Genomic DNA, 26311 nt, shown 5'->3' with positions numbered 1-26311 from the left:
AAAAAAAAAAAAAAAAAAAAGTGATGTGATACATTGATGTCAACAGCAAAAATCGATTTCTTCACTCCCTTCTTCCCCTTTGATCTCTACTCCCCTTTGTCAACCCACCATTGTATCAACTCAGCACTCCTCAGCAAAGTCCTCACAAGAGAATAGTAGAAGGAGATCCATCTGCGGCTGCGACACAGGACGGCCTTTGTCTACAACGAACCCTGATCCACACTCATTTTTTCCAAGAAGGCTTGCTAACCAAACGGTTGTTTCTTTCCCAAAATCCTTCATTTTCTTGTAAGCACAGACTGTAGACGTCCACCCCATGGTCCCATCTATCACTATATCTTGTCTGTACTCTTAGACCAGCCATTGTGAATGGTCACTGTGAATGGCCCCTTCTTCCATGTATCTCCTTCCTCCCAACACCCACCATAAAGTGCTGCACACCAGGTAGCTTAGGAAATGCCAGCTTCTCTCTGGTTATCTTCCTTCATGCCTTCATGCCTCAAATTCTGTCCTCCCCTGTAAATGGCTGTCTGTCTCTCTATCCTCTCTTACAAGGCTCTGCTGAATTCCTCTCTTAGTCTTAGGCTGGTGGTCCATACCCCTACCATCGTCCTTAGAAAGTTCATTTGTTTTATTTTGTTGTAGCAAAGATATCAGATCATCTGAGTTGAATGAAGGCTGTATCATATCTCAAAGTCCTGAGTTCTTATCCATATGGAGCAATATGGCTTCTCTAACCGGGACCCACCTGCCTCACTCTTGCTCATATGTCATAATCTACCACAAAGAGCCTCCAACACCATGCTTTTTAGGGCACATTCCTTGTCCTCATTCCCTGGTTCTTTCTATTCCCTCATCCTTGTGATTTCTGTGATAATAAAAGAAAAAAGACCCGGCACCGTGGCTCACACCTGCAATCTCAGCACTTTGAGAGGACAAGGCAGGAGACTGCTTAAGGCCAGGAGTTTAAGAGCAGCCTGGGCAACATAGCAAGACCCCATAGCTACAAAAAACACCCCTCCAAAAAATCAGCCAGCCATGGTGGCATGCACTTGTGGTCCCAGCTACTCAGGAGGCTAAGGCAGAAAAATCGCTTAAGCCCAGGAGTTAGAGGCTGCAGTGAGCCGTGATCACACCACTGCACTCCAGCCCCAACAAGAGAGTGAGATCCTATCTCAGAAAAAAAAGAAAAAAAAATGACAAAGATAAACCAAAAGAATATAATCAAAACTTATTTTCATTAACTTGGAATATACTTTTTAAAGGAAATTGGGTTTTCCACATGATTTTGCTTAAACTGAGATTGAAATGAGTCTGCCTTCTGGAGACCCACATCTTAACTGATTGAGCACTGGATGGCAAGAGAAAGTAAACCTAGAATTAAACTTTTGCCACGTTTAGTCAATACCGCAGGTGTCCTACGTGGATAGGTGTCATCTGGGTTTCTAGTGTTGGGGGTACTGCTGAAAGCGTATGTGTGTGAGGGGTGGAGAACAATTTAAGACTTCAAGGACCTTTGAAATTAAAGAGCTTTAAACATGTTTTGTGATAGAAGGAAACTGCCTCTGGGAGACCAAGGAAGCCAGTCCTATTTCAGGCTTCTCCACTAAGCCTTTATCAATCAATAAACATGACTATCATGTACGTAAAATTGATAGATTCCAAGAGAGAGAACAGAGCCATCAGGTTTCAAGGTTTATTTAGCGCTGGCTCATTTGCATTATACTTGGGACCTGAGACAAGCCTTCCTTCAGTGTTTTAAACACCACTAGCGGCCACACCCCCCAACATAATTTGGTCATCTTTCCTCCTGTAGCTAACCTGCAATTCCCACCTCTGCTTGTTTCTTATATAAAATTTTTTCCTAGCTATTTGAGCACCTAGGAAAGGAAGAAAACCCTCAAAGTCCTCTCTCTCACTGTTGCACACCACCTTATCAAACTGGAGCTGATATTCAGCAAAGCCCACATCAGTGTCCTCCCTTAGTAGATGAACCACAGATAGTTTCAGAATCTGAAGTGACACTGGGTGGTAAAACATGAAGGAGGCAGCGGACCCAGGAGGAAAGTCTTCATTCATTCAAACATGTCTGTACACATACAGGTCTGGGCCCTGTGGGAAAGGCAAAGATAAATAAAGCAAGCCCTGCACCAGGCCGGAAGAGAAAGGCTGGGAATGAGGGCATGCAAAAAGGAGGGAAGGATGCTGGAGGAGGAAGGCTAAGAAATAACTTCCCCTAACTCATCTGTTCCTAGGACCAGCTCTACTGAAGTTTTATGGGTTGGAGTAGAATGGAATGTAGGCCCCCAAATCACTCCACCCCCGTAAACTTACCCACCCTTCTCAGGCCCACAAGGCCTCTGGTCTGCACTCCCCGGTCCAGAGCTCTGCCCTGGCACCAGGGAATGCTCTCTGCTCAAAGCCCTCAGGGGTTCTACACTGGCACCACTCCAGGCCCAATCTGCTCAGCCTTCTTCCTTTCTAGCTGTCTCAGTTGTTTTACCAACTCCGTAACCACGAGGAATCGCTTATCCATGATCTTTTTCTAGCCTGGTGGAGATGGCAGGAAGTGGGGCCCCAAGGAGGCTGGAAGTAGGGGAACTTTTGAAGGGGAGATTAGGAAAGGGGCCAAACAGTGTGAAAGAGGTGGCATAGCCCAGAATCCAGGAAGAAAGGTGGAGGCAAGCAATGGGAGAAGACAGGGTGCCCAGTTAATAGAGCTTGCTTGGAGACTGGGCAACAGGAAATGGATTCTTTTTTTTTTTTTTTTGAGATGGAGTCTCGCTCTGTTGCCCAGGCTGCAGTGCAGTGGCACGATCTTGGCTTACTACAACCTCTGCCTCCCGGGCTCAATAGATTCTCCTCCCTCAGCCTTCCCAGTAGCTGGGACTATGGGGTGCGCCACCACACCTGACTAATTTTTGTGTCTTTAGTAGAGATGGGGCTTCTCCATGTTGGCCAGGCTGGTCTCAAACTCCTGACCTCAGCAGATCCACCTGCCTCAGCCTCCTAAAGTGCTGGGATTATAGGCATTATTTAGTTACCGCACCCATGCAGGAAATGGATTTTGAAGTAAACATGTGTGCCAAGGGAGTACTGGGCATGGAAGAGGCCCTGATTGGTTAAAGGAGAGTCTGGGAAGGGGTTGATGCCTTACCTGTGAAAATATGGGTTGGGGCCGGGCGTGGTGGCTCACACCTGTAATCTCAGCACTTTGGGAGGCCGAGTGAGGCAGATCACTTGAGGCCAGGAGTTCGAGACCAGCCTGGCCAACATGGCAAACCCTGGTCTCTACTAAAAATACAAAAATTAGCCAGGTGTGGATTATGCCTGTAACCCCAGCTACTGGGGAGGCTGAGACATGAGAATCGCTTGAACCTGGGAAGCGGAGGTTGCAGTGAGCCGAGATTGCACTACTGCACTCTAGCCTGGGCGACAGAGGGAGATTCTGTCTCAAAAAATTTAAAAAATAAAATATGAGGGTCAGTGCCAGGTCCAGATAAAGAACCGCCACTCAGGAGCCCTTTCAACAAGGAGAGAAGCACCAGGCCCCCAACCTCTCTCAAAACACCCCTACTGGGTTCCTCTACCACCCTCCCCCAGTTCTCACCCCCTCACCCACATTTTCCCTCACCCCAGAGATAGAATTAAAAGGGAGCTGCTTTAGACTTCACTGTGGGAGATCTCCTAAGAGAGTCATTCAGCATTCACAGCATATGTTAACTGAATACTCATTGATTATTGTGATGGAGGAAATAAAGATGAAAAAGATACAGTCCCTGCCTACAGAGTTTCCTGCTCTCTGGAATGGAGATATTCAAAAAGAAGGGCTTCCAAGACCCAAGGAAGGTATCTCCTCCTTTCCTGATGTCAATCTTCAAATAGGCGAGACAGGACTGCCAGGGATGGAACAGGTGGGGCCCATGTAAAGACTGAGGGCTGAATGGCCAAGCAATCCACTCAAGAAGGCGCTGGTCTCCAGGGAAGGGGGCACTGCCTTTTCTCGATAGTGCTGCTAATCCTCTAGACCCTAAACGAGATGAAAGAAAGACTGGGGTAGAGGCGAGAGAGGGGAGGAGAAGGGTAGAAGCAAGACCGTGGGAAGTAGAGTCTATACTAACTATGTACTAAGACAGAACATTGGAATCAGAGCAGAGACAGTTGCTCCAGGTCTCAGAAAGAATTGCCTACTGAGAATAACCTAACATCACATCGACCTTGCTCTAGTGCTTCTCTCTTAGACATGGGCCAAGGGCATTAACTGAGCACCTCCTTTGTGCCTGACATGATGCTGGGTAGTGGATGAGTGGCCCCAGTCAAGACTACAGAGCCAGAATGCCTAGAGGCAAAGGAGGCAGGCAGGAATTAGAAGGATGGCTGTCATGACAGAACAGTGGGGGGGCGGGGGGCATCTGGGTGTTTGATTTATGTCTGTTCCAACAGCCCTATGCTGTCTCCCCTGCCTCAAGCTGGGATTTTCCCAGATGTGCATCTGCTTGAGGGAAAGAAGGGCGGCACAGGGGGAGGGTCTCCATGTCCTTGCATCTGGTCCCAAGAGCAATCCCTTCTCTTTTCTCCCTCTGCTGTTCACTGCCTGCTGGGTAGAGGGTGGGAGGCTGGGGGAAATGCCAGGGCCCCCAGATAATCATCAGGTAATGAAAAGAACTGGCCCAGGGCTGGGGGGAATGCAGAGGATGCCGAGTTGGGGCTGTAAATCTCCCAGGGAGAAGGGGGTACGGAATGGGGGGCCCTGACAGTTGGACCCCATCCAGGTGATTTCACATGAAGTATCTGAACCTTGAGGGGTGGGAGGGGGAAGATGAGAAGCAGGTAGGGGTGTAGGGGTGTGAGCCAGAGAGAGGAGAAGACGCTGAAGGAGACAGGGAGAAGAGAAGCAAAAAGGAGAGAGATGGAAGGGAGGGCAGGAGATGGGAACAGCGATGGGGAGGCAGCCAAACGAGACAGATGGGAGGGGAGGTGGACGGAGAGACTAAAAGGCACACACAGTGGAACTCATAAAGACGTGATGGTATGAGACACCCTCCGAGGCTGAGGAAGGGAAGCGGGGAGGGAGAGAGAAGGGCTGATGGCAGACACAGTCCTAGAAAAACTCAGACCAAAAAATATGTGGAGTCAAGGCAATAGACAGAACGGCCAACAGACAGACGGACAGACAGGCCCGACAGAGCTGAGGGTGACAGAGGCAAAGAAGGAACAAAGAAAACAGGGTTGCAGTGAAGAGAGGGGAGGGAGCGAGACAAAGAGAGAGAAGGAGGCGAGTGTAGAGCAGGCGGAGGGAGTGAGGCCAGGGAGGGGGATATATATTTTCTTTATGATCCTCTTCAATCTCACTCAGCTCGCTGCTGAGCCGCTTCCCCTCTCAGGTGCTGCTCGGTGGCGGATGTGCCCAGAAAGCTGATAGGGCGAGGCTGCTGCCATAGCCCCCGGGCCCTCTCCCAGCGCCAACCTGGGGGGCTCGCGGAGACCCCTACAGGGACACAACAACCCAACCTGCCTTCCTGTCCCCAAAATGCTGCAGTCCAGAGAGGCCCAAAGCCCAGCTCTAAATTTTTCAGAGCTAATGCAGCCTGGCACAACCAGTACACGGGGAAGTGGCCCAGGGGAGGAAGAGGAACAGAGGCTGGCAGGCAAGGGAGGCAAGTTCTGGGGACAGTGCTGGGGACGGTCTTTGGTCAGAGGTCACGAGGAGGGGAGTAAAGAGAGGTACGTACTGAGGAGAGGTCTGCATTTGAGAAGGAAATCAGCAGCACGCAAAGGATAAGGGAGATAAGACACCAGTGACTGCCCATTACTTTGGGGTCAACAATTTAGACACCTGAGAAGCCATGGCCGATGCCTTCTAGCAACTCTCTACTAGCAGACCTCACAAATATATACATAAAACCCAAGAAAGGAGAAACCGAGGCACAGAGATCCTGAGACCAGTGTACGTGCATGAAGCTAGGTTTTCAGGGACCAGAGATGGAGTAACCAGACAAGTTTCTGAAGACCTAAGACTCAACATGGCAACCTGGACCTGCCTTTCTTCCCAAGGCTTTCCTGAGGCTGAGGAAGTAGCTGAGCTCTGCAAAGACCACCTCCCCAGCTCTTCTGAGGGCCGGGGAAGACCCTAAGAACATTAACTCAGGTCATCTAAAGGGAGATTATCCCCACTCCTTCCCTGCCGGCCTCATGCAAGGTCCAAGAGGCCAGGTGTCCCAGGACAGACAGAGCCTAAGGAGCCTGCTTAGCAGCAGGAGGGACTATGTAACAGCTTATTCGGGCCTCCCAGATGTAAACTCAAAGGCTGCGGGGAGACAACTGAGATGCCTGCCTCTTCCTACACCCATCCTAAACGAGTGTGGGTAGAAGGCCAGGGGACAGGATCAGAAGGACTTCACAACCCAGGAGAAAAGGAGGACCCAACCCCCAGCTCCCAGGCAACAACTAGGTTGGTCAGTAGCTGAAAGACCCCCAAGGCAGCTGTTGATCCGCTCCTCGCCTGAGTCTCTCAAGCCGGCAACCGAGAAGCTCTGCAATACCAGAGGGGGCCGCTAGGGAGTGCTCGCCCACAGCCAGGCTCCAGAAAGGCAGGAGCCGGCCGAGCCGCGAAGACCGGAAGGCAATCGATCAGAGTCGCCCTGGCAACCGGGCTGAGCCCGAGACAGACAGCACGTCGATAATGAAATCATCGTTAAATGACTTCAAGCCCTAATTAATAATCCAGGCCAACCGAGGCCATGCCTGACTGGGGTCGGAGGAGGGGGTGTCATTGTTGGGGGAGCACTGGAAGCTTCTGGACAATTAATCAATTAATCCACTCACTCAATAATTGGCTCCTTTGTCCTCTGCCATGCCCCCTCCCCCACATCATCCACCTCTGACTGTGGAGAGGGGAAGAAGAGATGTGGGGCTAATAGTTTCCAAGGGCCACAACGCCTCCCTCTCCCCTCCTTTTCTTTCCACACATGTGTTTCCTGAGCCAGTTCACAAAAGCTTCCCTAAGTCAGGACTTGCCTGCGCTCTTCCACAGGACCTACCAAAAAGTGAATATTTCAGGACCTGGAGTCCCCCGATATCCAGGTACCTCCCCAGATCTCCTGCTCCCTACCTCACTTCCTCCCATCGAATCCCCCCTCCCCAATACACACACACACACACACACACACACCACACTCACTCACTCACTGACCCACAGCCCACTCTGAGGAAGGAGCACTAAACAGTGAGCCATGAGAGTTAGCTAAATCCCAGCCACACTTACATACATAACTTTGGCCAGGTAACCTGCCCTCTCCAAGGCCTCCATTTCCTCATCTGAAACCTGAAGCAGGCCAGGTGTGGTGGCTCATGTCTGTGAGCCCAGCACTTTGGGAGGCAGAGGCAGGAGGATCGCTTGAGCCCAGGAGTTCAAGACCCAGCCTGGGCAACATAGCAAGACCCTTATCTCCATTTAAAATAAAATAAAACCTCAAGGGATCCAACTGATTTCCAAGGTTCCTTCCTGTGGCATCATCTATTATTACAATAATTGGACCTGAATCATTTCCCACACCTCTCTACTCCGTTCCCTTACTTTGGGGAGGTAAGAGGGAGATTGTAAGGAGTGCCAGGTTCTCATTTATCAGGTGTTCCATCCCCAAAGAACTCACCACAACAGCCAGAAAAGGGGATGATAGAAGAGTGTATGGAGGGAAGGCTCCCCAGCCCATCCCCCTTCTGGCCCTTGCCACCCACCTTGCTTATTGCTCTCCACAACCCCTAGCAGGAAATGAAAAGGGTACAGGAAATTGCACTTTAAATCCCCTAGCTCCTGGCTCCCTCCACCAAGCCAGGGAGCTGGGGGCAGGCTAACTTCACAGACCAGGCTTTCTCTGTTTGTAATTAGTAAGACACTCAGGAGAGGGGGGGACGGGTCCCTGCAAAGAGAGCCTCTTTCTCCAAAACAGCTAATCAGGTTATCCAAAAAAGTGATGCTGGGGAAAGCATATGGGGTTTGGAGAGAAGGAAGAACCAGAGGATCCTGGGCAAGATGAAGACGGCCCGTGAGACGTGGACTGGATAGGTAGGTGGTAGCCTCATTTCTGAGAGAGGTGATTTATAGCGCCACCTGTAGCCAGGAGAAATGGTGTGCAGCCAAATGTGGGGATGGGCAGGGAGCCTTCGGAGGGTAGCCTGCGGTGGGGAGCCTCCAGAGACGCCCTGCAGAGAGGACCAGGGAGCAAAACCCACCAGGTCCATCCCACCCCTGTGGACACTTAGGAGGTTAATAAAGTTCAGAATGTTCAGGGCTTACGTGTAATTAAAGCCAGGAGCTGGGTCATTCCATTTCTTCAAGTTCCACCCTTTGCCTTCCCCTCCCCGACAGACATGCATCTTTTACAAAAGACACTGAACCAGATCCTGGACTTTAGATAATACCTCCACTAAAGAGGTGGGCTTACTGTCAGCAAAAGAAATGTAGAATAGACTTTAGAAAGGATTTCCTTCGAGTTAGGGTGGGTAAATTCTAGAGCAAATGAAATGATATAGAATCTTCAATAACACATTTCCTAACACACATACACACACACACACCCCAAACAAGAAAAGGAAGGCCCTCCCTAGACTGCTATTCTTTTTCTGGGGGATTGGCTTCCAGGTGATGTGTCCCACATCATGGGGAAAACAGTCTCTCTAAACATTAAGAAAATAACTCCCATCCCACCCTTCTCTCCAGGAGGAAGATGATTGTTTCCCTCCCCAGAGCTTGGCAAAGGCCCTGCTCAGGGATCGCACAGCCTGTGGGTAAGAGCCCTGCACACGGCCTGGTGGCTTCTCCCCTAAGTCCTCCCTCTGCTGTTTTACCTTAACCTTTCTGCACCTCAGAGTCCATTCTTTGGACCCAGTCTATGAACCCAGTCCTGGAGAGAGGGAAGAAGTGCAAAGGCAGGAGAGGACAGGGTCCTGCTCTCTGGGATGTGATAAGGAAGACACAGAAGACAAGAAACCGAAGCGGAGAAAAAAAATGTGGCATAAAGACAGGAGAGTGTAAGCAGACCCTTTTAATGCTGAAACATAGGCAAAGGAGAGTGAAAGTATGAAGCAAGATCAGAGGGAAGCAAATGCCGCCAGCTTGGAGAGAGTGCAGAGGGGTTGGGAGGAGGAAGGCCGAAGTCCTTAGCAGGTGTGAAGAGAATAAGCTGGGAAGATAACAAAGAGGAGGAGGATTTTTAAAGCCTAATAAACTTAGACTCAACTGTACACATTTCTTTTTGCATAAATCTCATTTTATTCTCAATAACAAGCCACAGGAGCAAGTATTAGTGTTGTCATTTTATAGATAATAAAATTAAGACACAGAGAGGTTAAGTAACTTGCCTCAGGTCACAGAGCTGGTAAGTAGCCAGGAATCAAGTTGCTGCATTCTGATGCCAACTCCTGTAGGTTCTGCCCTGGGAAGCAGCCAGTTTCAGGGCCCGATTGCCTAGGGAGACATTAATCCCTATCTCCCCTACCCAAAGCAAAAGACCTGCTTCCTCGTGCCCTTTTGGGCCTGTTCTGCTCAGGAGATCTCGATCAAGCTGGTTATCTCGTGTAGGCCTCATCTGTGAAATGGGGAAGTACTATTGAACCCTTTGAAGGCAAGAGTCTAGACTAGATAATTTATTGAAGATTTTTTAGCTTTAAAATGAATAATTCAATCCATGAAAGGAGTGAATAAAGGAGGCAGCCAGGAAAGAGGCCTCAAGCTTTCCATCCTCCCATTACCCATCCCCCCCCCCACCTACAGCTCCTCTCTCTCTATCTGGGAACCTCCGGAGGCCTCTTCCCCACATTTCATAGCCTGAGCAGCTGTCTCCACCTAGCCGTGGTTCACTAGCCCATGAAATCCAGACTCATTCATCCTCACACCCGCGAGGACATATCAGAGCCCAGGAAGTCAGTCTGGCTTCCTAGCATCTTGCCTACCCAGCCCAGGGTCACCATAGAGCTACAACAGTGCGATATTTTACGTTGCTGTCCGATACCTCTATCACCACTGCCACCCTATCACAGGTGTCTTAAGGACACCTCAGCCCAGGCTCTCTGCTGCAGCCCAGCAAACCTGTCCCCCAAAGCCCTGCTTCCTCCACCCCTCTGCCTCCTCAATACACATTCCCCAACACACACACACACACACACACACACACACACACACACGCACCTATGCATTCCTTCCCCATCTGCCTCTGAGGTTCACATTGGCCACCCCTTACCCTAAGATAGTGTACTTCACTGAGCTCTAACTTGCTAGTCTTCTTCTTTCTGTTTTGCTGCTCCCTGCTAACCAAATGAATACTATTCTCCCTATCCTCTAGGAACCCTCCTAGAATTCCTTCAGATCTCCCTCCATCCTTTCTTATTTGGTCATTCCCAGTTTCCCCAGTGCCAGAGCCACAGGGCTTGGTCCAGTTGCTCCTGACCAACTCAACTCATAAGCCTTTGTTGAGTGCGTGCTCAGAGCTCCATGCCTCTTGGTTGATCTTGAGGACCACCCTCATCTTATCATTAGCCTAGGAGCTCCCGCAGGGCAGAACCTGTGCCCTCCCTCTGGATCCTCCCTCGGTACCCAGCACCATGGGCAGCACACACAGGGGAGAGTGTGCAACTCACCAATTCTGCTCCTTACGAGTCAGGGGGGAACTAGGGAAATAAACTCAAGCAGGGATAGAATTCCAGGCCCACACTTTTCACCTTTCCTTTAGAAATCTCACAGGACGTGTGTGTGTGTGTGTGTGTGTGTGTGTGTGTGTGTGTGTGTGTGATGTATAGAGGAGAGAGGAGTATGACAGTATGAGGTTCTAGGAGTCTGGTTCCTGCCTTGATGCAGGAGTCCTGGGGCAGCTGGACTCCCAAATCCACTGCAGCTGCCAAGAGGACACAGCCCTGTGACGCTGCAGCCCTGAGAGAGCAGCCATGCTGCCGAGGCAGGACTCATGCAGGTGGGAGACCCTGTAGGTTTGAATTTGCTGAGTCCAGTGTGCCAATCCACATGGCTTCCTTTGTTCTGTGGTTCAGTCCAATCCCGGTCCTCCCCCTTGTACCCACTCAGCAGTACTTCCTGCAATCAGAGCCTACGGCATGTACTAGGTTGAACCCTTTGGAATTTCTGACATTCAGTTGTTTGGGGCCTATGAAATCTGTAACTGTGGTTCTTCTCTCCTCAAAACATTTAAAGAAAACTCCAGGGTAGTGAGAGGAGCAGATTGCGGCAAGGCAGAAGGGAAGAGCTAATATTGACTGATTATGTCCCATGAACCAAGCATGTTACATTATCACAGTGCTAATTCTCACAACATGAAGCCCCTAAAATGATTTCCCACATTTTACAGCTGAGCAAGCTCAGGTTAAGAGGCTACATGCTGAGGCCCAGGAATGGGATTCAAACTCAGCCACAGCCCCAGAGCCACCTACAACCAGGTACAACCAGGGAACTCCTGGCAGAGACAGGTGGCGGGTGGTGTTGGGTGTGGGGAGGGGGCAGCAAGCAGTGTCTACAGCTTCGCAAAAAGGGAGAGAAGGAAACAAGACAAGCTCGACTTTGCCGGCTGGGTCGGTCCAGAAGAACCCCAATTAGTAGGGTGCCAGAGCAATGCTCAGGGTCGCACCTGAAACCCAAAGGTAGAAGGCCCAAAGGAAGAACCCAGGCAGGAAGAAACACAGGACGGATAGGGGCCTGGAAGGCAGCGGCGGCAGCGGGCAGAGAGGAGCCTGGCTGCAGAGTCTACCACGCTCGGCATCCGAGGCAGGCGGCACCGGGCGGAGAAAGTCCAGGAGAAAGTATGACAACCGTGGGAAGCGGCGGAGGGAGAGACCCTGTGGAAGAGAGACGGAGACTGCGGCAAAAAGTGGAAAAGAGGGTTACAGGCACCGAGGGGGAGCTGGAGTCAGCCGCAAGGAGAGGGAGCGGGGGAGGAAAAGAGGCGGGAGAGAGACCCTAAAAAGCAAGCTAGACGCTCCAGCCGGCCGCTCTGGTGTGGGGAGGGAGCTTCATCTCAAGGACACTGAAAAAGGCAGATGGATGGTGCAGAAATGCGGGCGCCGCGGCCCCGGGCGGGCGGGCACCGGCCCGCTGCCCTCGCCCCTGGACGCGCCGGCTCCGCACCCTGCAGGCCCGGAGCGCACCCCCACCCCAACCCCACTCCCGGCCCCAGCCCGTGCTCGGCGCTGGCATGAAATTGGCTGCAGCCGTAATGAGTCCGCGCCGCGCGGAGGAGGCTGAGGGCCCGCCAGGGAGCCCTGCGCGCCTCGTTTAGCTTGTTTATTGTTCAGGCCTAATTAAAACGTTCCACCGCGCTGCGTTTACATCCGCCCCCCGCTAATGAATTCTCGGCCGCCGGGCGATTTCGGAAACTGCCGCGGGCCGGAAGGGGGGTGGGAGGCGACCGGGCTGGGGAAGGAGTGAAGGAGAGGACACCCACGCACACCCCCTTCCATGGCCAAAGAAGCCATTAGGTATCTGGCGATTGGCTCCGAGGTCCGAATGAGCGCCCCCAGCCCCAGCGCCCCCAACTCCTGCAGGCGCTGGGAGATGCGGAAGGCCGCGCAGCAGGGCTCAGAGGAGGGGCGGCGGGAGGGAGGTCAGCAGCGAGTGTATGTGTGTCCTGTGGTGCGGAGGCCTGTGGGCCAGGAGGGTATTGCGAGTGGGCGCACCTGCTCCGTGAAGCGTGTCCGCGGAGCAGCCTGTGTGCCCCGGCGGGGGTGTGTGTGTGTGTGTGTCCCCGTCCGTCCGTCTGTCCCCCGCAGGGGGAGTCTGCGCGGGGCGTACAATGTTCTTGTTTCTCCCACCATAGCTGTTTGCCGTTTTGCTGTTTTCCTCCTAGTCACGACCTCAGCGAGGGCAGATGGAGCCAGTGGAGGGAGAGAGACAGACGGCAATGCTTGGGTAGCCAGAGCTCCCTACCGGCCCCACTCTTCCTGCAGACACAAGCGCACACACACACACGCAAAACACACACGCTGCCCTTCGCCGCACGAAGCCAAATAAAATACACAAAAAGCAACTGAGCTACCATCGCACATGACCACATGGAAACACACAAATGAACAAACGCACTCAGGCAGAGTCACATGCCAATCACACACAGATGGGAAGACAAGGGCCTGGGGCGCAAAGCCACATGGCAAAAAGCCACCTGGATGTACATGCCCTACACACGAACACAGAAAACACATGCACACTTGAGTACACACCTACCCAGACAAGTGTGCGCACGCACACTCACAGTCTACCTGACACGTCAGTGCATCCTCAGTGGGCCCCAGTTTCTCTCATAGCAATTCAGATCTCGCAGCCTGCCATCAAAACCTGCCCCCTTCCATTCCCCTCTGGGCTGGTTCCTGAATCCAGCTCCTCACTCCAGGCCAGCAAAGCTGTCCCCAGCCTTACTTATGGTTTGCTTACCTGCCTCAGCACCATTAGCCAGAGACACTCCTGCTCTTCTCCTAATCTAGTCCATGCCCTGTTGGGTTTCTCTTTCCACGCCCCTCCTCCCAGCAGCCTTCCCTGATGAACTAACTGGCTTGGATTCTGAATTTGCCCTAGTCATTTGCACTTGTTGATCTCTGCTGTGGTGAATGTCAGAGAGGTAACTTTGCACCTGTAAACATAATGTTGGCAGGGAGGAGGACTGTAAGATCCCCAAGGGCAGGACCACTGTGACCAAATATTTCCATCGGATGCCAGGCCTCATCCCTCCAGTGTGAGGCTGCAAACGCTCCTGGGAACACGACTGCCCAGTTTTGACAGTCGCAAAAATGAAATTGGCCCTCAAGCTGCCACTAGAAGATCTTCTTCTGTCATATCCTACAAGGTTCCCCTTCAGGGTGGCCTTTCAGAGGCACTTTGGGGGAGGGCACACCTCCTCTGTGTCTTCCCATTTCCACCTTCCTTTTAACTGGAAATACTGCTCCCCAGCTGGGGAATCACCTGATTCTCCAGCCTTGATTCCTAACACTTAGCTGTTTTCAGAAATTAGATCTACCCCTAAAGGATACAAATTTGCCTCGGGTGCAGTTGCTCAGAGCTGTACTGCAAGCTCTAAAGGTGATCCCCAAAGAGAAATTGCAGGAATGACCCAGGCAACTGCAGCAGCGGCTGAACCCTGCTATGTTAACGAAGACGGCCTGCATCGAATACGTTCTTTGTACTTAAAGAAAATAACAAGGACATCCTAAAAAAAAAAAAAAAAGAAAGAAAGAAAAAGAAAAACTCATTGACCGACTGCCTCCCCAGCTCACTGCAGGGTTGTTTGATCAGGTAAACATGATGCTGGGTGGATTCCAGCCCAGCAGCTCTGGGTAGATAGGTGCCCTGCCTGCTTTCTCTCCCCGTCTCCCCTTAGTCCGCCTGCCTCTCAGGAGCCCCCTCTCTCCATGCCCCCTCACCTTCCTGCAGTTACAGGCACTGCTCCCTGTCCTTTATACACACCCCCACACACTTTTTGCCTCCATATTATTTCTTGCCTCGTATTTCTTTCTCTGTCTTTCTCCGACTGTCCTCCGCCAATTTCTCTACTTCCTTTTTCAGTATCGCTTCCTCTCCCTCTGATCTCTGCTGGGGCTCTGCCGTTCTTTTTCTTTCTCAGTCTTTCTCTAACTTCCATCTTTCTCTTGTTCTCTCCCCCACACCCCACCATAACTGCTGCAAGTGGTCCATGCAGAGGGAGGGTGTGTGGCTGTCTGGTTCAGCACCAGGCAACTCCGGCATTTTGAAGAGCTTGGGATTGCCATGTTTCTGCTCACCCACATGTAACACACACGTATGGGCCTCCCCTCTCCCCTGAGTCCCAGGCCCTGGAAGGCCAGCAGAGCCCTCAACCCAGCGTCCCCATCTCACCCTCTGCAACCTCTACCTGACCCTTCCTACTGCCTCCCCTCCCCACCCTCACTCTCATTTCCTCTCTCCTTGGAAACCCATCTTCTCCCTCCCTTTCTCTGCCTCCATCCATCTACTGATACACTTCTGGTATATTCTCAGCCCTGGCCCTGGGTCAGTGTGTCTTTGGCTCGGGGTACATGGCTTTCAGTTTCTCCCTGGGCCTGGGTCCCTCTCTGTCAGTGTCTGTGGCTGACTCTGCTGTGGTTGGTCTCTGGATGGCTCTGTCCCTGTGTGAATCTCCAATCTTTCCGTCTGCTCTCTGGATGCTCCTGTGTATCTCCGGTCTCTAGCTCTGCCTCTCCTCTGTCTTTCCCTTTCCACGCGGCAGTGTCTCTGCTCACTTTGTCTCTCTTCATCTCCAGAGTGCCGGGACCCAATCTGCCTCATTGGTCCCACTCTGTTCACCTTGGCTTGAATTTACTGGGTCTTTCTGTCCCTGTCTGTGTGTCCATCTCCCCACTTCTCTGCCTCTTCGCCTGCTCCGCAGTGATGGGAATGGAGTGGGGGGGGGGGCTGGTGCGGAGGGCTTGGAGAGGGAAGGGGGCGGGCGGCCCTTTGTGTGGAAGATTGACGGCCGCACGGTGCAGCCTCCGCAGCGCTGATTAGGATGCAGCTCGGGCTCCGACTGCAGCATTCTCCTCCTCACCGAACATTCTCCACACTCCAAATTGAGGTCCCCTCCCTGCCTGCTCCCCTGGCCTCTCAGGATAATATGGCTTACCCCTGCCCCCAACCCAGTTCCCCTGCTGGGAGCCACCGGAAATTCTGGGAGGGCACCCAAGGGCCCCCTCTCCCACCCAGTTACCTCCATGTCTTGTACATTCTGAGAGAAGGAATGAGCAGAGGTGGGAAGCCGACTGGAGAAGCTTCACTGGAAGGGGGTGTGGGAAGGTGAGAAACTGCTTGGGGGCGTTGTGTCCGCAACCCCAGCCCAGCAGCACCTTGACCCCTCAGCCGCACACGCAGCAACAAGTGCAGGGAGGAGATGTGCAGGTGTCAACACACAGGAAGGGGCAGGAAATACGTGGCGTGCCTCTTTTATCCCCTCGTAACACCTATAGACCTGCCCTGTACATAGTAAGTCCTCAGTAAAATGGTCAGCCCCTGTTTTATCAGTTCTCCCAAAATCAGTGCCTAAATCAGGGAACTCAATTCCTTTAAATATGCCTCCTGACCCATCCCAGCGGCAACTCAGTATCTGGCCCCTGGACAATATCCCGGCCACACCTTCCAAGCACCCCAGTGATCATGAGATCTCAGCTCCAAATCCCAGTCATTCCAGCCAAGGCTACTCCACCATCTGCCTTCTGTCCCTGCCCTTTCCTCTTCCTCTTATTCTTCCTCTTCCTCTCCCTCCCTTGCCCACCCCTATGCAGCTTGGCCCACTGGGTTTCTCCCCCAAAGACAGGCAATCACTAATGAGCGTTGAGTGCAGGGAGGGGAGGGCCAAGGGCAGCCTGGTGGATGGGAGGGGATTCCAGAGCTAGCAAATAACGAGCCGTGTCAGCATCTGTCAAATATGCCATCTCCCTCCATCATCCCTGCCTCCTGCCTCCTGGCTCCTGCCAATTCATCTCCCTGCCGACACTGACGGACTGCGCTCAGGTGCAACTGCCAAGAAGCCCAGACGCACAATGCCTGGTCTGCTCCACGAATGTCACCAGGCCCTGATTTTAAAACAGCCACCCTAGGAATGCAGGGTTGTAGATGAAACCCAAAGAGGAAGAAGAGAAATTGCCCTCTGTTCAATTTCAGCCCCCTGTGCCAAAACCAGAAGTTAAAACTCCAGGCAAAGGTGTAGAGTGTTAAATCTCCGGAAGACCTTCCCTGCTTTGAAGAGGCTGTCGATGCCTCCAACACTAGGGAAACTGATGGGGGAAAGCTGCGGTTAGAAACCCAAGATCGCTACTTGTAATATAAGCAATTTCCACCAGGGGGCGAGGAACGCGGCTCTGCGGAGGAGCAGAATCTTTTCAACAGCGACCTGCGAAGGGCTCAGCGGCCACAGGAGGGCGGCAGAGAACAGAGCTCCCTACAGATCCAGACGTGGGCCCTGGATGCTGTCTGGAATCCACGCAAGGCCAAACTGGGCTACCCCAGGCTGGGGGCATCTTCAGTTCGAGCAAGAACCCATGAATTTCTGAACTCAGGAATCCTTGCATCCCTTCTCAAGCTCTCTAGTCCCTGAAATGCCATACCCTCCCCAGCCTCCCTTCAATTTCTCATTCTCCTAGCGCTGGGGCTGCTGGCACAGAAGGAGCCTGTAGCTTTTCCTTCATGGTAGAGCAGATGACACCCACTCTCCTCCGTGACATTCCCTAGGGTCCCAGCTGATAACTGGAGCCAGAACTAGAACCCATGACTTCTTGGCTCTCAGCACAAGGGTTTTCCCATTCTGTCAGCTGCAGCTCCTGAAATAAAACCATGCCCAACAGGCCACAACCCGACATCATCTCAAATCCGTGGCTTAAACAATCCATGCCAAAGCTACACTGTTCCGCATGTTTACGTGTGTAACTGGTGCACACAAGACTGTTAACCCCGGACACAGATGTGTGCTGAAGCTGCCTGGCTGTGCACCCCTCATCCTCAGGTACTTGGCCCTCTGTCCCTTCTCTTCCTACTTTCTGAACTGCAAAAGAAGCTTCTCTTTATAATTTGGGCTTTTCATGGTAGTTCCAGAAGCTCCTCAAAGCTGTAGACACAGAAGCCTTTTCCCAGCTCTAGCCTTGGTCCATCCTACCACAGCCCGTTACAGCTGGAGGACAGGCCTGGACATGACCCTCAGCCCTCTCTTCCCAGGCATCCCCTCACCTGGTCCCTTCACTGCTTCTCACCTCTCCCGTCCCTCTGCTGACCAACCTATGCCTCCTCCAGATTCTTGCTGCCACTGGTTCTCCTTTCATCTCAAAAACTGAGCCACCCAGGGAGGTGGGCACAGGAAAGAGAAAGGAAGAAAGGTAGGCGGGATTGGGAAGAAAATCTGCCAGAAGAGGACTCTGCCCCTGCCCACTTTACTCTCGGCTGGTAAGTTCTACTTTGAGTCTGACCTTAGTCCTCTGGCTAGTCCTCACTTTATCTACTCTCCTTGAAGCTCAAGAGCTAGAGGAGCTGAAAGTAAATGATGAGAAATGGAACCGATTGTGTCGGAGGTATATGCGCAAGCTTGTGGGCTGACAGGCTGAGTGAGTGTATACACTCGCGTCACACACCACCCCTTCCCATTCGCCCCCGACACACGTACTCCATGCCATCCCCAATCTAGGATTCCTTCTATAAAACAAGGGGAGAAAAGCATCCCAACTTCTCAAACACCTTATTCTAACTTTCACCCTCCAGGGGAAACCTAAAAAGACAACACCCTCCCCGTCTCTTTCCCCCCTCCCCATGCCCTTGCCCACTGTGGTTTTTGAGATTTCTCCTTAAACCCTGTGGGTTGCAGCCCCTACACCCCTTCCCCAGAATCCAGGAGGCACTAGAGCCTCCTCCCTGCAAAGGACTGAGACAAACGCCAATCACGTTGAGGCCTCTCACAGTGCCCATTCTGCTATGAATTCCCAAGGTCAAAACCATTCTGGTGTTATTAAAAACATAAATGTTGCATACCAGGCAGCGGGGGGAAAAATTATAAGGCAGCCAGACGAGAGGGAGACGGAGGGGCCAGTAATTGTCTTCGTCTTCCCAGAGTCAAGCTCCACAGGGCTGGAGCCGCACACAGAACATTGCTTTTTAATTTAACTCAGTAAGGTCAGCGGCAGCAAATGAGGCAGTGGAGGAATGGCACCTCAGAGGGAGGGCGCCAGGGCCTGCAGAGCCGGGGCTCCTGGCCAAGATCTCCAAGAAGTGCCAAAGGAAGCAGAGGGAGGATTCGGTGACCCTTGGCTCACCGGAGAAGGGAGCTGGACAGAGAGGGAGATATAGGAGCTCCAAGAATCATTATAAGAGCTTCTGAGGGCCTGGGATTTAAGTGGAAAGAAAGAAAAAGGCTTCAGAGGGACTCTAAGTGAGACAAGAAGGCTGATAGAGACAAATACCCCCGTCTTCACTCTCCACAGTACCCATTCTACAGAGGAGGATAACAAGGCTCATGGTTGGAACTCAGAGGTTCCCTTCCCCCAGCACCTGTGAATCCTGGAGCCCAAGCAGAGAGAATTCTCCAGGGAGGTAGACCACTCCGTTGCATCCCCTTCTTCTCCAAGGATCCAAGGGGGCAGGGGCAAGGAAGATGATAGGAGAAACTGAGGCAGAGCTGCCTCCCTTGGAACCTTCCTCATCTTCCCCACTTTCTTAGGGTGCCAGCTTCCCATCTGCAGCTCTGATAGCTGTATGGTGGCTCTCAGCATTTCCAGTGCTATCGGAAGGATTGGAGTTAGACCGGAGAAGGGACTTTCCAGATCAGCATCTTGGTTATAGGAACAAGCCAGGATGGGGTAGAAAGGCTAAGGAACCTGGGGTTTTCTGAATAGGACTGATGAACTTAGCATGATGGGATTAAGGTGGGAGACTCGCTGACCGGGGATGGAGAGCAGCTGCAGAAAGCCGTGCAGGAGTCACAGGCAGTGGCATCCAAATACACTTTGGGACTTACTGGAACTTCCGCGGATCAGACCTCAGCTCCTCCTGCTTCAGTTTCAGACTGTTTCCCTTTTAGGGTTTTGGTTTTTGTTTTCGTTTTGTTTCTGTTTTAGGAAAGGAAGATTAGAACAATAGGTTTGGGACTTAAGGCCAGAGTTTCAATTCCGTCTCCATCCATAAGTGTCCTTGCTACTTGACAGGTTTCTACTTCCCTGTCAAGCAGGAATAGGAAGACCCTAATGGCAATTTGGAAATCTGAGGTTTGCTACCCTCATAATGTACACCCCTGCGATCATCTCCTCCTCCCTTTCCGGAAGGTCCCCCTCTCAGCGCTGGGACCCCAACCCTGCAGTTCTCCGTATCTGCCACAAGGTGGCGGCCAAAGCATCGATTGATCCAGAGCTAAACCTGGCGCTTCACTAGAGCCAGGACCCTGGCCTCCACCCAGTCTCCACTCACCCCCTCCCCACCTCGGGGCTGCCCACCCCGAGGGTCCCAGAAAAGGAGAAACTTTCTGGAAGGACTCCAGCTCTTCAGGCAAATGGGCTGGGTGAGGACTGGGTGGGAGAAGGAAAGGAAATGTGCAAGAGAAACCTGACGAACACTAACGTGGAGGGCTTCCGTCGGGGAGCGGGCAGTCAGGTGTGGTGAGAACCCCGAGATGAGAATCTGAGAATCACAGAGGGGCCGCCGGCCACTGCCCCACCACACCCAGCATCCCAGGGGCTCCAGCGCAGCAGCCTAGAGCTGTTAACATGGCAGGGGCAACCCGAGCAGGAGGAGTGCGGGCGGCGGCGGGGTGGCGACACCAGAGTAAGCCACCGAGATCTGGTCAGGGAAAGGGTCTGCACCACCTCCCGCTCCTCAGTATGAGACCGTGAGACGCAACGGGACTCCATTACCCCTGCCATTCCCAGAAAACATCAAACGGGGAAGGGTTCTGGCCACCCCCCCTGCAGTACTGATTCTCCTGGTTCATGAAGAGAGGTCTTGGGAGACAGGAAAGAAGAAAGGAGGCAGATTCCTAGAGAGGAAAAGACAGCCGTGCTCACAGGGAGGCGCCAATACATGAGGATCAGGAAAGAGAATGGAAAGAGGCCTGCAAGCACGTGGGCAGTGGTTTTGGAAGAAAAAGTTTGGGATTCTGAACCAGGAGGATCCGTCAAGGAGGGCTTCCCAGAGGAGGACAGTATGGGGCAATCTTGTAAAAGGCTGAGAGGCTGGTCTGGAAAAAGAAGAAAAAGAAGAGAGAAGATGGTTCAGGCTGAAGACAGACTGTGCGTAGACAGAGCGTATGAAGACAAACTGGGGTCAAGGGTCAGGGGATAACTGAATACCTGGATGGCTGCTCAGGTGGCGCTTACAGACCACGCCACCCTGCAGCGGAAGAATGGGGAGTTGAAGGAACAGGCATGGTTCGTGTGAGGCAATGAGGCCTCAAGACCCAGCTGGCATGGCTGGCAGCACCTGGGCCTACCTGAATATTCCTCCCTCTCCCCCACCCCCAGATAGCCAGGAGAATAGGAACAGAATCTAGGATCCTCCAAATAGGGCACAAGAAGGACTCCTAGACCAGGAATCAGGGGTCTGGGCTTTTCAGAAGCAGCCACCGCAGAGCAGGAGACACTGGGTGAGTCTTCCCACCTCTGAGGACTCTGGCGGCTGTCTCTACAGGCTGGAACCGATGCTCTCTGAACTCCCTTTCTGAGACTGTCCTGTTGATGACTGCCTTCCTCCCAAAGACTGGTGTGACTCATCTGTGACCTGCCAGGCTTTAGTCTTCCTTCTCTCAGTGTCCCTATACTCCAGACACACTCCCTCATCCAGAAGAAATTACTCCACTGCTGTGGTGGGGGGATGGAGGTGCAAGGCCCCAATTTCACAAACTTAGCCTGCCTATTGGGCATCAAACATGACAAGAGGATCTGAAGTTAGACTCAAGAAAGAACTTCCCAGCACAAGTGGCCTGAAAACCTCAGCTTGGGTGAAATACAGTAAGAATATGTATCAGTGGCCTCCAAGAGACCAGGAAACTGTTTTGGACCTCTGAATAGTGCCAATGAGAGATGTTTTGACTGGTTATGGTCCTCCTAGTTAGAAGGTTGCACGTAAAGACTTCTGGGAATTCTACCACCCTGAAGTGGAGTGGGGTGAATCGAGAGTTAGGAATTGAAGGCTGGTTGGAAGCTAATCGCCAAAACCTGTAGTGGGTGGTAGGAGAGAGAAGTGAGTAGGCCTGAATTCTGCACAGTCTGGGCACCCTCCCATCCCGGCCCCACCTCTTCATCACCCTCCCAGGTCACACCAGAGCCTCTGAGCACTTCCGATTTCAAGTCCCGAGTGAAGGCCTCAGGTCCTAGTCTCCATCTCAGACCCGGGACCCTAATGCTATCCCCTCTTCCTGGAAGGGTAAAAGCACCCACTGCTCAGGCTCCCCAACCCCCCACATCCAAGTAGAAACAGCCTTCTCCTGGCCTGCCGCCTCAGCACCACCACATACCACATCCTGGAACCTGCTAGAGATTTGTGTAAATCAAAGACATCTTCAGCTGAGTCTTCCAGCTCCCCAAGGCACACCACATGCACACATACACATATGCACACATTTGCCTGCACACATGCAGATACACACGGTTGCATACTCATACATGCATCATACCTGCACACACATACCCTCAAAATACACGCATATGCACACACCCCCATATCACTTGCACTCTCACATGCAACATACACAGACTCATAAACTCACCCACATCTACAGACACACATCACATGCAAACTTGCACATGCTCACTCATCAAACACACTGTTCACACTCATGCGCACACCACTTCTATTCCTTTCTGCTGACTAAGGATAAAGAGCTCAGGCTTCTAGATTCTAGAGATTTAGAATGCCCAACGGAATGCATGTAAACCCACAGGAAATAGCCCAAACTGGAACTTCTTTACCATTTCCTTTTCCCTGCCTCCAGACTCTCTCGGACTCTGGTCCAGATCATGGAAATGGAGCCTGCAAAGATAACTCATTTGTCCATCAGCAAACGTCTTTGAACACCTGCCACCTATGTGCAGGAAGCTGAGGCAGACACATAAAAGCGTAAGACCTCCTGCCCCCTAGTGTAGTGGAAAGAGCAAGAGCTCATGAGACAAGGACCTGAGTTCAAATCCTGTCTTTGTCTCAACAAGCTGTGTTACTGTGGGCACATTACATAACCTCTCTGAGACTCAGTTTCATCACCTGTAAGATGAGGTTAATAAAACTCACCCAGTAATGCTGTGAGGATTAAAAGGCAGGGAAAACCTCCAACAGCAATGTGCCCACCCATGAAAAGGGACTCCATTCTCTTCCCTAGCCCCTGCGGTGGAGGTGGGGGCAGAGCGGCTCCCCAACACCCTCCCTGTCCTGCCGGTCGCTGAAACAGAAACCCAGTCTCCTTCAGCCTCGGACCCCACAGGTGCGCACACCTCGGGAAACTTAATCTCGGACTTGGGCAGCTCAGATCTGACTCCCCCGCACCCGCCCTCGCCCTCGCCCTCGGCCCCCGCCCCTCCTGGTCCATCATGCCTCTCGCCCGTTTGCAGGTCGCGTTTTCCGTAATAACCTTTAATGCGGCTGGCCACGGCCCAAATGTTCGCGATGGAGCGCTGGGCCCTGCGCATCAGATGGACGATGAAGTGTTAATCATCCCCCAGGGAGCCGTCCCGCGGAAAGTCGTCATTAATTTCTCTGAATTACACCAATTCCGAGACATTCTTTATGGACAGACAGTGCGGGAGACAGTTATATGACAGGACTTGCTGTGCTAAGCAGATGTGGGAGAGATTGCGTCGCCCCATGAATACTAAACAATCGCTCCGAAGAAACCCCACTAGCTCCTGCGCTCAGAGCTGGGACTTGGCTTAGCCTGCCCCCCACCCTGATGGGCACACCCCTGCAGGTGCCTAGGGCTGGGGGAGGAGGGCTGGCGCCCATCCCTGCTGCATAGGTGGCCTTCTCAGCTCCCCTCCGGAGTCAGGCCTTGGCCTAAGAGCAAGAAGTGGCTCTGGGGCTCTCATCCTCACCTTCCTGGGACCCTGCAAGGACCCACAAACACCCTTGCCTTCCCCGCCACAGCCTTTGCTCCCTGCATTCCTTCCAGGGCCTGAACTGCTTCTGAACGTCTTGCTGTCTCCCCTCTCTCCGACTCTCATCCTCCTCCAGCTCATCGCCCAGAGCTCATCGCTCACTACCTGCCCGTTTCTGAGTCTCCATCCTGGTTCTCCCACCTCCCCATCCTGCCCCGCCTCCGTCCCTCCGCCCCCCTCTTCCTGCCCACCTCCCACTCTGCTCACTTCCCCAGCCCTGACCACCTTCCGCACTACCTAGGTTGCCTGCCTGCCTCCCCAGACAACCCCGCCTGACAGTGGGCATCACTTTCCCATTCCCTCCCTCGCTCCAACCTGCCGCACCCTACACTTTGCCCCATTTCAAGTCATCTCTCCTACATCTGCTTTCACACCTCGCTCACCCTGCAGAATCTAGCCTGGGAGGGACAAGGTTCAGAGCAGAGTGAAAGGAAGGTGTACCCCTTTTCTCTCTCCTCCTGCCCTCTGCCTGCCCTCCTCTCTTCTTTCTGGGATACTGGGACGGGAGTGAACGAGAGCTAGTGAAACCACCCCACCAGCAGAGTGGTGGGCTCCAGGGAGCCGGGGTGTGGGAGGAAGGAAGAGGGTGTCCGGGGAAACCCTGCCCAGGCGAGGAGTCCCACCTGGGGGAAGCCCCGCCCACCACGGCGAGCCCCGCCTCCCCTGAGTGGCCTGGGAGGCCCCGCCCGGCCCGCAGCTCGGCCGCGCCCCAAGGCCGAAGGGTCCTGAGCTCTGCAGCCCGGGGACCTCGGGAGAGCCAGCTTTCTCGGTCATCCCAGGCCACTGTCCCTCAGGGGAGGACAGAGGCAAGTGCACACTGTTCCTGTCAGGCCGTCCCTCCGCCCCCGCCGGAGGGAGGACCCCCTGAGCGCCTTGCGCGGGTCTGGAGGAGAGGAAGGAAAGTGTGCCGCCTCTGCGTCTTTCCTCCTCGCAGGTAATTTATGTCTGAGAGCGGAGCAGATGGCGGGTAATTTAGCAATTACCGTGTGCGGGAACGGGACTCGCGCCTCCACATGGAAGCCAAAGATTCCCCGCCGCAGCCTCATCTCGTTTGCTGCCTGCTTTCTCTATTTTGTCTCCCCTTTCCCCGCCACACCTCGCTGAACCCCAAAACTCGGGTGGAGGGGATCTCCTGCTCGGAGTCCCTCCTGCTCGGGGTCCCTTTTCATCCTGACCCGTCTCGCTATCAGGCCTAGGTTTTCTGCCTCCGAAAACACGAGGTACAGCCCGTTTGCTCACTGGGCGTCCTTCCTTTCCCCTCTCACCTTCAGCCTTCTTGCTGCTATGAGTGACCATACTGTACTGGAAAGCTGTGGGGTTCTCTCCCAACCTTCTCCCCTACCGCCCCTTCTTCAGGCTTTCCATGGTGTTTTTCCCAAATATCTGGGTTCCAGATCCCGGGTTTCAGAATAGGCTGGACTCCAAAGTTAACCCAGTGGCTAAAGAACCTGGGTGCCTGCATGGCCAGCAAGGGGAAAGCAGTGATTGTCAAGGTGAGAGAAGCCCCAAAGCCCTTTGGAGCTCTGTCCACGCAGTGAGCATGTAATGAGTATGCAATGGCTGACTGAGAAGCTGGCCTTCGTGAGGAGAGGGAAGGCAGAGGGGACAGGAAAAAGGCTGGAGGCATCTAACATGCCTCCTTCCCCTTCCAATCCCTTCCTTTCTGGGTCACCTGGGGAAAGGATGCCGTAAGATAGGCCCTGAGCCTGGAGACCTGCCTAAGCTGCACAGGAGTCGGGGGTGTCCTCCCCTCCCTCTGCCTCCATCCAGCTCAGGACACCGGACACCCACAACCAAGAGGCTGCTGTCTTCAGCCAGGGCCCCTAGACGTCTGACCTTCACTCTGACCCCTAACCCTGCACTGCAGCCTGAACACTCCCATTCCAACAGGACTTTAGGTGACCTCTGGGCTCTGCAGAGCTGGCCTCTCAGGCTTTGAGACACCCTCACCACAAACTCCCCCAGCTCCTCCTCATTCCTCAACACCAGAGGAGCACTAATTAATTAGCGTGTGCAACCAGCCATGGGCACGATCTGGTTACTCACCACAGGGACCCGCTGTTAACATACCAGACCCCTGGGACGCGGGCACACGCCAATTACACAGCTAGCAGCTCGGCTAATCACGGCTCCTGGTGACACTGTGGCTTACAGAGGAATCCCCACTTCCCCCTCCACACCTCCGCCTGCACTCCTGCCTCTGGGAACAGGCGGCTGGAAGGGAGGAGGTGAAGTCTGGGTGGGGTAAAGTTGAAACGCTGGGAAACAGGAAGCCAGCCACGGAGTAGCTGAGGAGAGAGTGGGAATGAAAAGTTAGAAAGAAAAAAGAATTCCCCTACAAATCACTTTAGGCTGTAAACAGCCACTATAGAATTAATGACTGCAGCAAGAGGGAGTGCTGGTTAGACTACAAGAAGGACTTCCTGATGAGGCCATTGCTAGAGTAGACTTGGACCTGACAAAGGACAGTCTTTCTTCCTACAAGAAGCAGCCAAGGGAAGATGGCCTGTGAGGTGGAAGAGGAAGGGAGAGTGGGGAAGTTCCAGGAACTCAGGTATGTGGTGCCATTCTGTCCCTCAGCTGCAGTTCAAGGGTACAGAGAGGAGGCGGCCCCACTGCAGACACAGATAGACGGCTTCCCTCCCACACACGTCCCATTGACTTTGCCATTCTGCTGTCATTCCACAGCTTCTCCGAGATTTAA

At 53.0% G+C, this 26311-nt stretch overlaps 1 long non-coding RNA gene across 1 annotated transcript; it reads left to right on the top strand.

The window, feature by feature from the left end:
* The first annotated feature begins 6861 nt into the window (after positions 1-6861).
* LOC108284936 lies at positions 6862-13320 on the top strand. Its single transcript, XR_001817390.2, has 3 exons — positions 6862-7083; positions 7950-8065; positions 12816-13320. It is a non-coding gene; the product is annotated as an uncharacterized LOC108284936 (long non-coding RNA).
* Positions 13321-26311: the final 12991 nt, after the last annotated feature.

The sequence above is a fragment of the Cebus imitator genome, unplaced genomic scaffold (assembly GCF_001604975.1).
Source record: "Cebus imitator isolate Cc_AM_T3 unplaced genomic scaffold, Cebus_imitator-1.0 Scaffold285, whole genome shotgun sequence".
Classification (NCBI taxonomy): Eukaryota; Metazoa; Chordata; class Mammalia; order Primates; family Cebidae; genus Cebus; species Cebus imitator.
The sequence above is the reverse complement of the archived record's forward strand: the minus strand, read 5'-3'. Positions and strand labels throughout refer to the sequence as shown.